The 17,653-nt window shown below is 49.5% G+C and overlaps 2 protein-coding genes across 5 annotated transcripts in view; one reads left to right on the top strand and one right to left on the bottom strand.

Annotated features, from left to right (window-relative positions):
• Positions 1-15,121, bottom strand: part of Arvcf (ARVCF delta catenin family member) — a 50,368-nt gene extending 35,247 nt beyond the window's left edge. For all 4 annotated transcript variants that reach the window (XM_090320639.1, XM_090320640.1, XM_090320641.1 and 1 more), the window contains exons 1-2: positions 14,993-15,121; positions 8,782-8,838 (exon numbers count right to left, since the gene is read on the bottom strand). The gene's annotated coding sequence lies outside the window, so the exon portion shown is untranslated. The remainder of the gene's footprint in view (positions 1-8,781; positions 8,839-14,992) is intronic.
• A 415-nt stretch (positions 15,122-15,536) lies between these two features.
• Tango2 (transport and golgi organization 2 homolog) overlaps positions 15,537-17,653 on the top strand; it is a 44,415-nt gene continuing 42,298 nt past the window's right edge. The window contains exon 1 of the mRNA XM_090320652.1: positions 15,537-15,604. The gene's annotated coding sequence lies outside the window, so the exon portion shown is untranslated. The remainder of the gene's footprint in view (positions 15,605-17,653) is intronic.

The following is a 17,653-nucleotide window of genomic DNA, read 5'->3' on the forward strand; positions in this document are numbered from 1 at the left end:
GCTTCAAAATTCAATCCTCAGATGTCAGCTCCCTGAACAGCTAGGATCAAAGCATAAGCCACTAGTACCCAGCTAGAAATTTCTAATAGATACAAGTTCAGAGAGGTCAGGATAGAAAATTAACCTGATGGGCTAGGACTATATTGTGAAATTCCCAGTTGTGCCTTCACCACTGCTTGGGTAAGGAAAATTTACAAGAATATAAACCTTTCCCTGCACACCATCTAGAAGAGGTCAGACTGGGAGAGACAAGATCACTTTGGCCTCTGCTGGATTACAAGCCAAAACTGGGCAGCAGACAGTTGGCATATAGCAGGGACTTGGGATTTCTTTTGCTGCACTAAGACAGTAAAAACAAGCACAGTGCCTAGGCAGAAAAGCAGTACAATGCATTCCTGGGTTGCCCCGGGGAATCAGAGTTCGCACTATATCCTAGGACCAGTTTTAGTGGGACACTGGGAAAATGTCTGGAGAAAGACCATCTTGGAACTGCAGTAGGATCTTAAAAGGGTATCTTAGGACCTCCACATTTAGGACAATGAGGGATAGATCATCAAAGCAGTCTTCAGAGTTGAGATGGGTGTGATAAGTGTGGCTGGTAGAAGCTAGTGATGGTGGCTCAGGTTTGTAGCTCACAGCCACTGAGGAGGCTAAGATCTTTGAGGATTATGATCTGAGGCCAATTTAGGTGGAAGAGAAGGGGGAGAAGGAGGATAGGGGAGGGAAGAGAAGGAAAAGGAGTAGGATGAGGAAGAGGAAAAGGAGGAGGAGGGGGAGGGAAACAATGATGACATGATGACAACTATACCAGCCTATGCTCTGGATGCCAAAGGCTCCCAGAACTTCCAGAGGGCACAGGCTGCCTGCGTGGGTCACCATCATAGATGGCTTACCCCTTGGCACCTTGCCCTCTGGCCTCACCTCGTCTCAACCCAAGTAACACTGAACCTGTGAAGTCCCTGGCTCAAAAAAGAGAAAAATCTGTGAGCACAAAGCCTTAATTTAAAATTAACTAGGAGGGGCTGGGAATGTGCTCAGTGCTAGTGTGCTTGCTTAGCATTCATGAAACCCTGGGTATCAATGCTCAGTACCATATAAACAGAAAAAAGGTGTAAGTGATGCTGTGGCTCAAGTGGTAGAGTGCTACCCTAGAGCAAAAGAAGCTCAGGGACAGTGCCCAGGCTCTCAGTTTAAGCCCCTAGACTGAAGAAAAAATAATAACAATAATAATTGGGGCCAGGAGTTTGGCCTAATGGTAGCATGCATGAAGACCGGGTTCAGTTCCTTGGCACCACATACATAGAAAAAGCCAGAAGTGGTACTGTGGCTCAAGTGGTAAAGCGCTAGTCTTGAGAAAGCCCAAGGACAGTGTTCAGGCCCTGAGTTCATGCCCTAGGGCTGGCAAAAATAAATAAAATAATAACAATAAAATTAACTAGGAGATAACAAAAGACATCTGAAGGGCCGGGAGTTTGGCCTAGTGGTAGAGTGCTTGCCTAGTATGCATGAAAACCTGGGTTCAATTGCTCGGTACCACATACACAGAAAAAGCCAGACTTAGTGCTTACAGCTCAAGTGGTAGAGCTCTAGCCTTGAGAAAGCCCAAGGACAGTGCTCAGGCCCTGAATTCAAGTGCTGGGACTGGCAACAACAACAAAAGAGTTAAAACAAAATGATGTTTGAAGATGAGCTAAAGTGCTGCCTTTCTGCAGTTTATCTGTGCCACATAATTTCTTTATCATTTTACACACACACACACACACACGCACACCCCTCTGTTCTATGGGTCTGGTGAATAAACAGATACTCAGTGACTTGGTTTCCTCACAAACAAGAGCTCCCTGCAGATGGGCAAATGTCAAGGAAATGTCACCAGTAAGAGTGAGTAGAGTTGTGCTTTCCTGGGTAGTTCTAACAGGGAGCTGCTCTGCTCACTGAGCTGGCTATGTCAGATGTAAGATGCAGACCACATGCTGTGAGGCCAGGAGGGTGATTTTGGTGTCAGCCCAGTCCCTGGCCTCAGCCAAAGATTACAGTGGGTAGGATGGTGGGTGAAGCTGCAGTAGAGAGAGGGAAGATAGGCCCACACAGGGTTCTCGCTACACATTCCTGTCTTCTCTAGGGCCATGGAATGGATCATTTGCCCTCTGATATCAGTGAGGAACCTCTTATCCTTCTCAGGTACAGAAACAAGTGAAGCTTATATAGTAATGTGTCTGAGGGAGGCTGAGAGTATAGGCTAAGGGTAGAGTGCTTGCCTAGCATGTTTGAAGCCCTGGGTTTGGTGCCTTGGTATCACATACACAGAAAAAGCCAGAAGTGGTGTTGTGACTCACAGTGGTAGTGTTAGCCTTGAGAAAGCTCAAGGACAGTGCTCAATCCCTGAGTTCAAGTCCCAGGACCAGAAAAAAAAAGTAATTTGTCTGAGGGGTCAGGAACCCCAGGACTCAGCCTCCTTTTCCCAGTGTGTTCAGGAAAGCCTCCTTTCCAGAAGCCCAAGCTCTCTGTCAGTATGTGGCTAGGATGCTGAGAACACACTGGCCCAGAAGTCTCTTCCTCCTTATCCCTGGGCCAAAGTTTCGTGGCTCCACACTCATTTGTGTGTCTCCTTCCTTTACATTCCTACCTTCTACTCATCTCCTTGTCCCCTTATTTCTCCCTTTTTTTCTTTTCATTCTTTTCTTGTCCCCTCCCCATCTTGACCCCCCTCCGCATCCTGACCTGCTTCCTGCCCTGACTTATTTCCTCCTCATCCAGTGTGTCCAGGACCCCAGTGTACCACTCTCACCATGGTGACCAGACTAGATAGCCCATAGCATGATCCCAGGGGGCATAGTCCACTCCCTCAGTAAGTCCTAAAGTCCCTTCTCATCAAATCCCTCTGCATGGGTAGGGAAGCTGAAGGGCTTCCAGCAATGCACAGGGGACTCAGCTCTCTGGCTGCTGCTCACTGTCATGGTCCCTAGACTCTTATTTACTAAGTGATCATCTGTGGGAATGCTGACACTGCTAAGCCTCAGACACCCACAGAGCCTAGTTTGTAGGCCCAAGTTTCTAGATATACTACCAGTAAATGGAGCTATCTCATTTGAGGGGGGGGTGGAGTACACCTGCTAGAGGGTCTAGACTTGTTTTTTTTTTTTTTTTTTGCTAGTCGTGGGCTTGAGCTCAGGGCCTGAGCACTGTCCTTGGACTTTCTCAAGGCTAGAGCTCTACCACTTGAGCCTCAGCACCACTTCCGGCTTTTTCCTATTATGTGGTACCGAGGAATCGAACCTGGGTCTTCATGCATGCTAGGCAAGCACTTTAACCACTAGGCCAAACTCCCGGCCTAGACTTGGATTTTATAGCTAAGAGGCAGCAGATAAGATGGAAATGCCTCTCTGGTAATGTAGGTTTCAGACAGAGCCCCACCTACAGGGGAAAGGTTGTTATAGGGCCCTCCTGAAGGCTTCTGTCCAAACCCTCTTGGAGGTCTAGACTTCCCCACTTGGTCTCTTCCCTCAATACACACATCTATGCTCTCCTAAGACCTCAAGGTCAAGCCCAAGTTGAGTAGATAGAGAAAAGTGCTCTAGTGCATGAGCTGTTTATCACAGTCACCCTGATAGTGAGAACTAAGAAGAGTGGAAATGTGCATGGCAGGAAAAGGGACAAGAAGAAGATGCAGTGAGGGGATCATGGAACCATAATCTATATCAGACTATTCAACCTCATGGGAAACTGGGGTGCGGCTCGGTGATGGAGTACTTGCCTAAGATGCACAACACCCCAGAGTCCATTCTCAGCAGCACAAACAAAACAAAAAAAAAACCCAAAAAACCAAAATCCAAACCCCCACATGGTAACAGACAGACTGAGCAGAGCTGTGGACATGGATAAACATGACCTCTTTTTCTGTTTTCCACATTTTCTGTAAGCAAGATACTGATCTAATTTTTTTTTTTTTTTTGCCAGTCCTGGGCTTGAGCTCAGGGCCTGAGCACTGTCCTTGGACTTTCTCAAGGCTAGAGCTTCACCACTTGAGCCTCAATACCACTTCTGGCTTTTTTTCTATGTTTGTGGTACCGAGGAACCAAACCCGGGTCTTTGTGCATGCTAGGCAAGCACTTTAACCACTAGGCCAAACTCCCAGCACCAGATACTGATCTATTTTTAAATAATTAAAGGTACAAGGAGGGATGCGGGTGCTTCAGCTACTCAGCCTCAGTCCCCTGGTTTCATGTCTCCCAGACACATAAGTGAACCTAGCCCAGCTGAATTCCAGAAGAACATCAAGAGGCCAAGGCCTTGACTCTAGGTCTGGCATAAGTGCTGGATCTTTGGAGAAGGGAAATCTACTTTTGAAGGGTAGGCCTGCCCAGGTTGAGACTCCTCCACCTATGATACTCCAGAGTCTTCAGTGGCCCAGGCCTCAGTTTCCCCATCTTGTACTCTCAGTGCCCCCTCTGCACATAGTGGCATCTGGAACTGGTCTGGAACTGGGCATAAGGTTCCAGGGAAGACATTGTTAGAAGCCATTTCTCTAGTCTCATCTGGTGAAATGCAGAGAGCAGCAAGTACAATCAGAAGCATGAACAGCCTAATGAGAAAGTCAAGGAGAGTGAACGTATTTTGCAAAGTTTAACTAACAGCACATATGAGAAACCCAATTTGTCACTTGCAAACATCCAGATGAACTAAGGATGCCTCATATTGCATCTTTCCTGCTTCAAGAAGAGCAGCCACCCTCCCAGGTGGTCAGTGCTAGGCCAAAAAAAAAAAAGCCTGGGATTCAAGATTCTTCAAGCCTGAGCAGCTACAGAGCCCTTCTGCAGGTTTCCCATCAGGCTGAGACAATTCCTGGATCTCACAGTGGACAGGTCACCCAGCCTGTGTCCAAGGGGTTCAAAGGGCTTCGTGAACAGATTCCAAAGATCAGATTTCAGGCAGAGAAGATGACTGCAGGTGATTCCAGGCAGAGATGGTGACTGGATGAGGCCAAAGCAGAGGACAGGGTTGCTCCAGGAGGGCAGCAAGGCTGGGAAGACTGGGTAAGTTTGGGAGTGGGAGGTGAGCACCAAAACAGCCCATCCCACAGCAGCCTTCAATACTTCCCAGGAGAACTCTCAGGTACAGCACAGACAGGGCCCTCACCTGGATACCACAGGGCATGCCAGTTTGACCCTGCAGCAAAGGCCATGCCACCAACCAGGAATTGTCCTGAGCAAGGGATGGTAGGGTGAAGGCAGCTGCCTGCCTGCACTAGTCTCTCCAACCATGCAGGCAAGGTCCTTGCATGGCTGCCAGATTGACTGGCTGTGTTCACCTAGTTCACCAGAACTAGGACACAAATAAACCATGCATGGGGACCTGGCCTGCAAGTACCTCAAACTAGGGTTCTGCTGCTGCCAGCCATAGTAAGCACATGGCATTAAAGAATCCAGACACATGCAACTGGAACCAAGGTGCTTTTGAGGTTGTGGGGTAGGATTCCTACTGAGAAACCAGGCCCTGTGCACGACCATGCTGAGAGGATCAGCCTGTGCCAACACCACCAGCTCCAGGGGAAACTGCAGTGGTTTAGGGAACATTCATGCAAGTACACATGCCACATGATTGGGACTCTGAAAACAAAGGCTGATGGTTCTATGGACCATGCATCCCTCCCCGGGTACTTTTTTTTTTTTTTCCTAACCAGAGCAGAGAGCCTTGGCTAGGGATTGAATACCTGTCACAAGTGACAGCAAATCTGAGAACACGAGGATGTTGCAACATTTCCAATTTCTAATGGCAGAGACACTATGCAAGAAACAGTTTGTATGCAACAGAAAAACAAAACAAAACACAGTTAAGCCCTTGCCTTTCATTCATGTCAAAATAAATTCTAGATAGATTAAATCTTGGATGTAAAAACCAAAGTAGAAACATCTACTAGAAGACAGACACATATTTATCTGGCTACATGTTGCACAGGGCAATGGAATAACTAAAAAAGGAGAAAAATATTCAACATTTTGCCACAAAGTATGAAAAATTTCTGAACATCAAAATTGTCATAAACAAAGATTATAAAGCTAAGAAAAATGCGTAGTAGGCAGTAAAATGAGCAAAAAGTTGATATCTTTAATATAGAACTATTTCCATCAAACCACAGGGGATCTCTGGTGTGGGGTCAGGTTGGGTTGGTGCTCCTTTCTGAGAGGGAGGGACAGGGAAAGCTTAACTATAGTGAGAGGCACGTGTCCTTGCAGGCCTTTGTCACCTAGATTTGGCCTCAGAGTATCTCATCCCCTCCCCCAGGATGCCTCCCCAGAAGTCCCACTATTTCCTACCACCTCACAACTCCACATTCTTTGTGTTCTCTGTTCCTTGTCTCTATATCCAGTCAGCAGGGAACTCCTCAAGGGCAGAGCTGGGCCTGGTGTGGCTTTGATTGCCAGTGCTCCACACTAGACTTGGTGAGCAAGAGCTAAGAGAGGAAAGGTGTGGGGGGAGACACATGGGCGCTTACCATCAGCTCCTGTCTGACTTTAGGGCCAAGGCCCACTTCCCAGTCTTCTACCAACCCTAATTCCCCACCTCTCATTTGTAGACAAGGCCATGCCCTGGGACTCAGCAGAGCAAGGAGCCACAAGCCAGGGCCCAGTTCTGCTAAACAGTTTGTAAATGGGGCTCAGGCCAGAGTAGAGATGGTATATTGCTGCCACCTTTGGCTCGGACACCCAGGGCAGACATGAAAAATCAATCACAAACATTCCAGAGAAGCAAAACAAAGGCAGAATGAAAAGAGAGAAAGAGAGAGTGCCAGAGACAGATGCGGAGAAGACCAGGAACTGAAAGCAAAGAAGGAGAAAGAGGAAGAAAAGGAGCAAGCACAGCAGAGTAAATGAGAATGGCCAGATTGCCTCAGGTGTGATTAACCCATTGCTTTCCTGCAAATGCTTGCCAGAATTGTGATTTTACCTGGCCTCCATCAGGTGTGGTGACCTATAAGAAATCAAAAGGGGTGCAGACTAGCCCTTTACACTATTGTTCTCAGATACTGCCTATGCTACAATCAATCCCATGCCCCAAGGTCTGAATGCCCTGGACACAGCCTGAGCCTACCCTGGCCCAGTGGACTGAGCCACTTAGATGCCCCACCAGACACTACCTCTTCACCACAGCTGTCAGCAACAGGGCCTGGCCCTCACCTGGCTCCCCCCAAGCTAGCCTGCCAGCAGCTTTCTATGCCCAAAGTCTTTGGGAAAGACCAAGTCAACTCAGACTACCCTGTCTCTCCTTTGTGCTATGATTCTTAGTAGAGGGCACTCAAGCATCCAAAGTCCTAGTGTGCCATGCCTCTACCCCAGCACTAGGTAGGTGTCACTGAAAATCCTTTAGGCTGGTATCAATTAAGTCTCCCAGAGTCAGCCCTTGATAGGAGATGGGCAAATGACTAGCCAGGAGTAGGCGCTAGAACTGGAAAAATAAAAATGTGAGTCTCACTTGTAACCTTAGCTAGTTACTTAGAAGGCTGAGAACTATCAAGGTTTAAAGACAGTCTAGGTAGGAGACTTCATGAAACTCTTAGTTACAATTAACCACCAAAAAGCTGGAAATGGAGGTATGGCTCAAGTAGTAGAGCACCAACCTTGAGCAAATAAGCTAAGAGACAATTCCCAGATCTTAAATTTAAGCCTTGGTACTAGCACAAAATTAAAAAAAAAAAAAAAAAAAAAAAAAAGGTAGATAACCAGGGGAGAATTCTTTGTAGCTGTTACCCTCTCTGCCCAGCAACCACTGCAGGGTATCAGGTAGCATCAGAATATCCCTTCCACTTAAAGGATCGTAGAGGACACGGGGGCAATTTGGCCTTCTAATCCCTCCTGGGTACTACACATGTGCACTACTAGAACTGACAGTTGTAATTAACCAGTTGAACCCAAAACAAAGATAACACACTCAGTAGGGCTGGCACACATGGCCCTAGCTCTGACAGAGCAGAACATGATTTGTTACAGTCCTCTGCAGTTGTTGTTTTTGTCCTGCAGTGGCAGAGCAATGTGGCTTTGACAGAGACCATATGATCTGCAAAATTATAATGTTCATTATCTAGCCCTATTAGACCAAGTCTGTGCTACCTGGCTTTGGGAAGCCATTGACTGAGATACCCTTGAGGCTCCAGTCTGCTGTGGGCACCAGAAAGCTGAGGTAAAGCACTGAACTAGGCAGGCTGTCTGAATACCAGATCACCAAGATTGGCATCCAGGCTGGGATCTCATCCAGCTAATGTCCAGATAACATTGACCAGGAATCTACCAGGCTAGTCCCACTGCAGGCTTGTCCTCAAGCCAGATGTTAAACCAGTGCCTACTAGCCATACTTGGAACCCGGAGTGGCAAAGACCCCTATCCAACCCCAAGGATGGGGGGCAGTCCACCAGGGGGGGGCTGGGAAACAGTATACACTGACTACAGTCTACCCACTACCATCAACACCCACCATGCTCAGGACTATGGGTAACTTAGCAGTCTAATGTAGAAGAAAATAAGACTTGCCAGGCACAGTGGCTCATGCCTGTAATCCTAGCTACTCAGGAGGCTGAAATCTGAGGAACAAGGTTCAAAGCCAGCCTGGGCACAAAAGGACCTGACACTCTTATCTCCAATTAACATCTAGAAAATGGGTTTGGCTCAAGGGTTGGGTGGTAGCCTTGAACAGAAGAGCTCAGGAACAGCGCGCAGGCCGAGTTCAAGCCCCAAGCCCCACAAAAAGAAAGAAAGAAGAAAAGAAAAGAAAATAGCCTTGGCCACTTACCTTTCTTGAGAGCAGATCAGCATGCCCTATTGGCCATTCTGTGGGCTGTTGTGGCTCCTGTGGAGAAACCAGAGAGCACCGTGTGTAAGGCCACCCTGGCTGGGGTAAACCCTTCTGGACTGAGGTGATCTGGGCTGTCTCCAAGGAGGATGTTGGTATCCCTGACCCTGAGGTCAACCTACAACACTCCGGATGTAACCACGCACTAGTGTGCACTTTCTTATTCGCACATACACTGGGCCTGCAGTTACATTCGGTCAACTTCCCTCGTGAGCATTTCTAAACACTGAAGAGTTCAGATAGGTGAACTAATGGTGACCTCTTTCTTGAAGATTCCAGAAGGCTGGGCTGGGCTTTCCTGATAAGAGCACACAAGGAGAACTCCCACACTAGGCACAAGTAGGTTCAGGGTACTGTTGGTCCGTGTAGGAGGGTGTCACAGCACCTCTACTGACCTGGCCCTGCTCCTCCATGTGTCCCTGTCCCGTAGGAGGCGTCTTCTGAGCTGACAGATCATACCCAGCTAATATCCTGGTCACTCAGTTGTAGACTGGTTCCATTATAGGCTTCGTCTCAAGCCAGATATCAAACCAATGGCACAGGCTGAGAGTGTGGCCTCGTGGCAGAGGACTTGCCTAGGGTTTGATTTCTCAGCACCATCAGAAAAAGCAGGAAGTGGTACTGTGGATCAAGTGACAAACTAGCTTTGAGAAATCTCAAGGACAGTACCCCGGCCCTGAGTTTAAGCCCCAGGACTGGAAAACAAAAACAAAAATAAAAAACCAAACAAACCAATGGCTGTGGGTCATACTTGAGTAATCAGAAAATCTAACCAGAGGTGGCAAGGATGCCCTTATATCCTGCCCTGTCTAGCCCCGAGGCTGTGCCCACCCCGAGTGCAGCTGAGCAACGGTATCCATTAACCACACTCACTAGGACACTCTGCAGCCTGGTGTGAGAAGGTCGGTTCTAGTTCCCAAGACAGATTACTAACATCAGAGCTATGGCCAGGAGTGATCTGAGACCTGGCCCTTGAGTCTGCAGGGCCCACAGTGTATGGGTACAGTGTTACCAGTGACTCACTCAGGCCATGGCCCCACCATGGGAAGAAGAAAACAAGTTTGTGTCTGAGCTTCTCATTTTCTCCCATTTTCCCCCTTCCCCTTCCTGTCCCATTTCCCTTCCTCCTTCCCTCCCTCCTTTCCTCTCCCACCCTCCCCACCCTCTCTCTCTTTCTTTCTTTGCCAGTCCTAGGGCTTAAACCTGGGCCTGAAAATTGTCCCTGCTCTCAGCATCCTCAGTAGCTAGGATTACTGGCACTGGGTTTCCTTTTCTTTCATTTATTTATTTATTATTTTTGTCTGTCATGGGGCTTGAACTCTGGGCCTGGAGTGCTGTCCCTGAGCTCTTCAGCTCAAGGCTATCCCCCTACCCCTTGAGCCATAGCACCACTTCCACTTTTCTGGTGGTTAATTGGAGATGAGTCTCATGGACTTTAGTGCCCAGGCTGGCTCTAAATCGTGATCCTCAGACCTCAGCCTCCCAGAGTAGCTAGAATTACAGGCATGAGCTACCGGGCTCCTTTTCTTTTCTTTTTATCTGAGACTGAGACTGAACTTAGTACCTGACCCTTCCATTCATTGGCTAGTACTCTATCATCTGAGCCACGCCCCCAAACTCTCTCCTCTCATGACATCCAACTGAGGAACGCTGCCAGGGCATTCATGTCAAGAAAATCAGGATGGAAAAGGTACATGGGAAGGGATGGGCCTCTGATGAAAGGCCATCTTTGGAGGGATGGGTAATGGGAGTTCTTTTCTCTTTGCTCTGAAGTGGATCCCATAGTATTCTAGGCCTCTCTGCTCAATCTTCCTTTGGGTCACAAAAGTAGATCTCCCTGCACAACAGCTCCTTCATCATGGGGGAAAAGCTTCAGTTGGAGGTGAGTCAGGTTTAAGGGTAGGGTCATAGAGTCAGGCTGGGAAGAACTGGAGGCCTAAATTAGACACAAGCTGTGAATACCTGGATGTGTGAAGAGTAGGTGGGAACTGCCCACTGATACTCTCCCCTGCTCTAACCCTTTAGTGTGAAGCTCAGCAACCAGCCCCTGCGCTGACTATGACAGTTCTGGGACATCTGTGCTTTTAATTTAAATGTTCCTGTAGGTTTTATCTCACAAAAAACCCTGTGACTTTGTTATCAGCTCTGATAACAGGCTCTTCACAGACCTGACATGCATCAAGGCTCACATGGAATGTGAGCCTAAATCTCAGAAATGCTGACTACATGAGGTAGCTCCCATTGGTACAAACTGAGTTTGGGATAGGCCCAGGCTATGCACGCTAGGCAGGCAACTCAGGGCCATGCCAGTGCAGGGACGTCAGGCTGGCCTGCCTAAGCATGAGGTTGCAGCGGTGTGAGATCACTTTGCTTTCTTCCCTATGAACAGAAGTGACACTGATTGCAAGTAGGTGGGAACATGTTCCAGCAGCCAATGTAAGCACAGGTATATAGTACTGGGAAAGGAAAGTTTATGCTGCTCAATGTCAACATTATCTACCACAACAAAACTGTTCCTCCTGCAGTGGACACTCCAAACACATTGTAAGCACACCTTCATTTCTACTGTGGATACAGAAACACAATCCAGTCTTAGACTCTACTGTGAAAGCAGGGGTGGGCTCAGGGTGCAAGTCTGAAGAAAGCATCAATTTCTGGTCATGTAAGCACAAGTCTCCATCCTCCATTTACCTACCATCTGGCCTCAGGCCTCTCCTTGGGTATAAGAAGCACTACAAGGCACAAAGAGGCCTTGCTCCAGGGATCCCTGGCTCTTCTCCAGCTCCACACCCCTGACAGGCAGCCCATGAGAAATAGAGCTCTGGCAGCTTAGCTGGGCACAAGGGGGAGTTGTGGCACACAGGGAGAGGCTGAGTGGAACATGTTTTACTTACCACGAAGGTCCTGTGGTAGTGCCCGATGCCCTCTGGTGGCTATACTTGGCTCTTAGGTGCTTTATTAGAGGCTGCCAGTCCCTCAGTGGACACAGGGACAGGTTTGCCTCAGTGGGGAAAGAAGGATGGGGGCTCCCTTTGATGAGCCAGCTCATCTGGCATTATCTTCCCAAACTGAAACAGGCTAAGATATGCATCTCATTTCTTTGGCTGGGATGGCCCAAGAAGATTTATGACCCTATATCCTACCTCTGGGGCTCATTGTCTTGAGGGAAGCTTAAGACAAAAGAAAGATGGGGCCAGGAGTTTGACCTAGTAGTAGAGTGCTTGCTTAGCATGCATGAAGACCTGGGTTCGATTCCTCAGTACCACATACATAGAAAAAAGCTGAAGTGGTGCTGAGGCTCAAGTGGTAGAGTGCTAGCCTTGAGAAAGTTCAAGGACAGTGCTCAAGCCTTGAGCCCAAGCCCAGGACTGTCGAAAGAAACAAAGAAAGAAAGAAAGAAGAGAGAGAGACAGAGAGACAGAGAGAGAGAGAGACAGAGAGAGAGACAGAGAGAGAGACAGAGAGAGAGAGAGAGAGAGAGAGAGAGAGAGAGAGAGAGAGAGAGAGAGAGAGAGGAAATATACTCTTCATTTTCCTCAACAGAGGTATTTCTAGGCAGTCTTGAGAACGCTTATAACTACTAGGGGACCTGAGGACCTCTTCTACTTCCTAGCCACTGACCTACCTGAGCTCTGAGTCCTCTCCCTTGAGCTTTGGTCAGGTATGCAACAAGGTAGACAGGAAGGCTGGCCAGCTCCAGCACATCTGGTGTCTGTGTGCTGTTCCTGGTACTCACTGGCTCTGCAGAGCTCCTGCCTCCTCTTTGAGACAGGAGATTTCCTTGTTCCTGCCTGTTTCATACTTGTGTCGTGGGCTCCTATCCTACCTTTTTTTTTTTTTGTCTCTTGGCGTGAAACCAATTCATCCTGAATTTCAGGGCAACACAAACAGGGGTAGCATTGCAGCCCTGCCTCAGTTAAAGTTAAGAAAGCAAAGAGGGTGTCTGGGATCAGAAAGGAGCTCCCTCAAGAGGATACTAGAGTGAATACATGGAGCCCAGCAGCCTAGATATGATAAAGGGTTAGGGTAGCATCCCTGACTTAGCAGGAAAGGGTTAGACCAGGAAGTGCTAATACTGTTGGACAAGAAATGTACAAGTTACTCTATTTATATAACCGTAACCGCTCTGTACCTCACACCTTTACAATAAAATAAAAGTAAACAAGTAAAATAAAGGGTTAGATTCGTGTAGAAAAGCCCTTGAAGGCAGCTTAGCAAGAAGAGCCAGGTAGATGGTGCCTGAGGGTGTGGAGTGACCTTTCCCAAGCTGGCCCTTGAGTCCCCATGCAGAGCAAGTATTCTAATGGACCTGAAACGGAGGTGTAAAGTTACAGGACAGCAGGGAGCAGGTATCCCTGTAGATGAGGCAGAGCCAAGGGGAAGGTCCATGTCTTTCCAGACACCCAACATCTGGACCGCTTGCTCAGGAACTGACTGGATATGGCCCCCAAACACTGGACAACAGTTTCAACCTTTCCTGGTGACATTGTGATCATCTGACAGGCTGCACTTGCTCTGGATGGACTAGACAGATCTCTGACCGTAGCCTGCATCCTGGAGCAGAGGCAGAGGGCCTAGATCACCAAAAATTTGAAGCTCCCAGGGCACAGCTGGTTCTAATCCTGAGGGGAGAATTTCCTCAAAAGCATCTAGCTCCTCATCCCACTTACTGGGTTTGAGCCTTGCACACTGTAATGTGGGTAAACCACCTGAGGCTGTGGGCCAGAAACATTACAATGTTAGCTCTAATGGTTAATATCCACTGCGGGGGGGGGGGGGGGGGGGGGGGCATGTCTTTCCTTTTTGTCTTTTTTTTTTTTTTTTTTTTTTTTTTGTGGGTCACTGGGCTTGAATTAGGCCTGGGTGCTGTCCCTGAGCTCTTCAGCTCAAGGCTATCACCCTACCACTAGGCATGGGCATTGTCCCTGAGCTCTTCAGCTCAGGGTTACTGCTTCACTTCCCAGTTTTCTAGAGGTTACTAGGAGATAAGAGCATCAGGTCCTTTTGTGCCCAGGCTGGTTTTTGAACCTTGATCCTCAGATCTCAGTCTCCTGAGTAGCTAGGATTACAGATGTGAGCTAACGTGCCCGGCTCCTTCTTGTCATTTCTAAAAGCATCTGAATCTACAGGGAAGAAGGACCCAGAGTTCTCCAGTTCCAGGTTCACTCTGACACAACACACAGTATAAAAAACAGCTTTTGCAGGGTGCCTGTGGCTGATAGCTATAATTCTAGCTGCTTAGGAGGCTGAGAACTGAGGAGGATTGCAGTTCGAAGTCAGCCTGGGCAGGAAAGTCTGCAGGACTCATCTCCAATTAACCACCAAAAAAGCTGGAAGTGGAGCTGTGACTCAGGTGGTAAAGCCTTAGCCTTCAACAGAAAAGGTAAAGGACAGTGCCCAGGCCTGGAGTTCAAGCCCCAGTATTTAAGCCCCAGTATTAGCACACAAAGAAGGGTTATCAAGTTTTATGTGCACTATTTAATTCTTTTTAAATTAAAAATATGAAAGCCTCTAGCCCAAAGCAACTCCTCTGGCTAACCAGTGACTAAAGCTTATGTATGGATGAGGTGGGGAGGGACCCTGTCCTCAACACAAGGCAGGGATCCCCAGGGAAGGTCCTCGTTCATCCTGGAGTCAACGGGAGCAGTGCTGGGATATCCCTTTGGCATAGCCTTGTCCCAGCGCTGTGCCGCGGCGTGTCGATCTAGGAAAGTTCCCCGGCCTCGCCGCCCCTCTAGCCCTAGGAAAGTTTCCGTGGCCGCCGGGCTCCATCTCCCAGACTCCGTGCACGCGCGGAGGAGACCCGGCCCAGCCGGGTGGCGCTCAGCGGGGGGCTCGGGGTGGGGTGCGTCCGGGCCGAGTCCGGCACGGCCCCGAGGCCGAGCACAAAGGAAACCGCCCCAGCTGACCCTGGGTCTCCAGGGCCGCCGCGCCCGCAAGGCGTGCGGGGTGGGGTGGGATGGGATGGGAAGAGGGCCTGTAACGCCCCGCTCCCGGCTCCTGACCCCCGCCCAGATCCAGACACGGAACCCAAGACTCCGGAGCTTCACAGTCCAGAATCCCACCCCGCCCCATCCCAGAGTCGTCCCGGGTTTCCAAAACCCCAGCTGCAGGCCTTGGCCCCGGACCCCGCCCACCGGGCGAAGCTTACCTGGAGCTGGAGCGCAGCGTGGGTGGCTCCGCAGAGCGGCCTCCGCCCCTAAACCGGCGTCCGCGAGTCCCTCCTCCGCGGGGAGCCCGCGGCCCCCAGGCTGGGCGCGGCGCAGGTCGCGGTCACCGAGCCGCAACTTGAGCCGGGGCGAGGGCGGCCCCTCCCTCCCCAGCCCAGCGCGCAGCCGGAGGGCTAGCCCTCCCCGCCCCTAGCGCACGCCCCTAGCGCGGCCCGTGCGCAAAGCCAGCTTGGCCGGCTTCGCAGCCTTCCGCCCCGCCCAGACAGCCGCAAATTTTCCTATTGGCTAAGAGAACCTGTGCATCCCGGCAACCGGTGCCGATTGGGTAGATACGCAGAGAAGGCGGCTTGTCATTGGGCCCTTGGAGTGTCAGTCCGGGTCGACGACCGGTCCCCTCGCGGCGAGGACGCGGCCCGGGCACCTGCCTGGAAAACTGCAGCAGCTTGCCGTGGCTGAGGCTTCGGGGCTGCCCGCTCCTGGCGGCCTTCGGAGGGTGTTCCCGGCCCGTCGTGCTCCTCATGGGGGACTGGCGCGGCCGGCGACCTAACCCAGAGTCGGGCTGCGTTGGTCCCATCACCATCCCCCGTTCACAGGTATCCTCCAGCTCCCGCTGTTCGCCGGTGTTGCGCGTCGATCCTTTCTACGGGCATTGGGCATTTCATTGTATTCCTCACACAGCCCGCGAGGGAGGGAGTTCTACTGCTTCCCCCATTTTACAGTTGGAAAACTGAGGTCTGTAGAGGCTCTCACGACGTGGTTTAAGTGTGACTCTACGTGTCTTCCGCTCCGAAATCTGGGGACTCTCGTGGTCTTGGGGCTCCACGGTCCCTAATGCTGGGCCAAGATTGCGTCCTTGGTTTAGCAAGGCTGGGATGGAGTGTGGGCTACAATGTTTCCGAGGGCTGAGGAACATTTACCCACCCACTCCACCCCCCCCCCCGCTCTATATCTAAAGACCAGTTGGCCATTCCTCCCCCTGCAGGGCCTCCATGGGGGTTCCTCCTTGTAACTTCCACACGTCTGATAGATTTCTCTGCTGGGGTGAGACACTTCATCCTGGTATCTGTGTGTGTGTGTGCCATTGCAGCCTAGTGTCTCATTTTTCTCTGTCCTACCTGGAGACGTGGAGAAACACTGTAGGGCTCTACCCTATTAAGTTTAGCACTGGTAGCATTTCCATCTCTGAAGTGACTAGGGGTACACATAGATGGTAATCCTTCGCCAGTTCCACTTAACTTTGGGGTGTGAGGGCAACAGGCTCTCTCCTGTGGGGATATGTTGGAGGAAGTGTTTGTGCTAACCCTTTTTGCCCCAGGCACACTTCAAGATGAACAATTCCTGTGTTCTCTGAATGGCCCAAAGGCCACCAGGGAAATCAAACAGCCCACTGCGAGTTTCATAGATGGTAGGAGACAGGTCAAGATTCAGACACATACGTTTCAACTAGCTATGTGGAGGGTCCAGTGTGTTCATCCAGTATAGTTGCTTGGGCAGAACAAAGAAAATGAAATGGTCTGGAACAAGAATTCCCTACAGGTCCCAACTATTGGGCCATCTGTGTCCTGGCAGTCGTGGCCAATCGATCCCAGAAGCTTTTCAGAGCCAAAGCAGTCACTATTAATCTATTGACATTACCACTTGAAAGGAAATCCATTTGGAATCCTGGCACTAGGCTACTGTTTGCAGCTCTGGGATAGCATCCTTTCCTAGCACACAGGTGTCACCACAAACAAGGATGCTGTCATTCTGTGGAGAAGCACCATGGGAGACATTTTGACTTGGATATTCCATTTCCTCTATATAGGAGTGGATTTATCAAGTCCAACTGTCCCTAGGCATCTGTCTTTATGATATCAGACCCTGGTCTTTGTGTGCTTCAGTGCTACTTACTCCCACACTTGCTAATGGTGACAAGAGAGGCAGGATAAGTCTCTGCTGAAAGTTAACAAAAGGGAGATTCAGCCTCTCGGTTGTCCCTACCCCTGTAGTTTCCAGAGACAGCTTCATAAAGAGGATCAGTGCAGAGCCAGCTCATATAGGTCTCAGGGTTGCTATCTGGCAGTCTGCCCACCAGACTACAGGCAGAGGTCAGAAACAAACCAGACAGAGCCAGTAGCCAGGTAGTCTGCCTCCCTCTTATTCTTTCCAACTAGCTGCTAGTCAGCGCTATAGGAACCACACTGTAGAAAGTCATGGAGAAAAAGGTTGCCGATTGTTAAGAACAGTTTTCTGATAGTTGCAGGTGTTTGGAGACTAAGGAGGTGGCCACAAGAAGTAGTCAGTGCTTTAGTGAGAAGATGTGCAAATGAGAGATGAAAAGGCAGTGAACTTGCAGCCTGAGGTTCTAGCACTCAGGTACCCATGCTAAAACCATATCATACTTTGTGTATGTGTGTGTGTGTGTGTGTGTGTGTGTGTGTGTGTGTGTATGTACCAGTACCAGGAATTGAGTATACAGTCCAGGAAGCGTGTCCGTGTGTGTGTGTGTGTGTGTGTGTGTGTGTGTGTGTGTGTGTTTGTGTTTGCTGGTACTGGGGCTTGAACTCAAGCCCTCCTGCTCCACTTCCAGCTTTTTACTGGTTAATTGGAGATGAGTCTTATAGTCTTTCCTTTTTTTTTTTTTTTTTGCCAGTCCTGGGCTT

This window comes from Megascapheus bottae, chromosome 28 (genome assembly GCF_031878675.1).
Source record: "Megascapheus bottae isolate mThoBot1 chromosome 28, mThoBot2.hap1, whole genome shotgun sequence".
In the NCBI taxonomy this organism is placed as follows: Eukaryota; Metazoa; Chordata; class Mammalia; order Rodentia; family Geomyidae; genus Megascapheus; species Megascapheus bottae.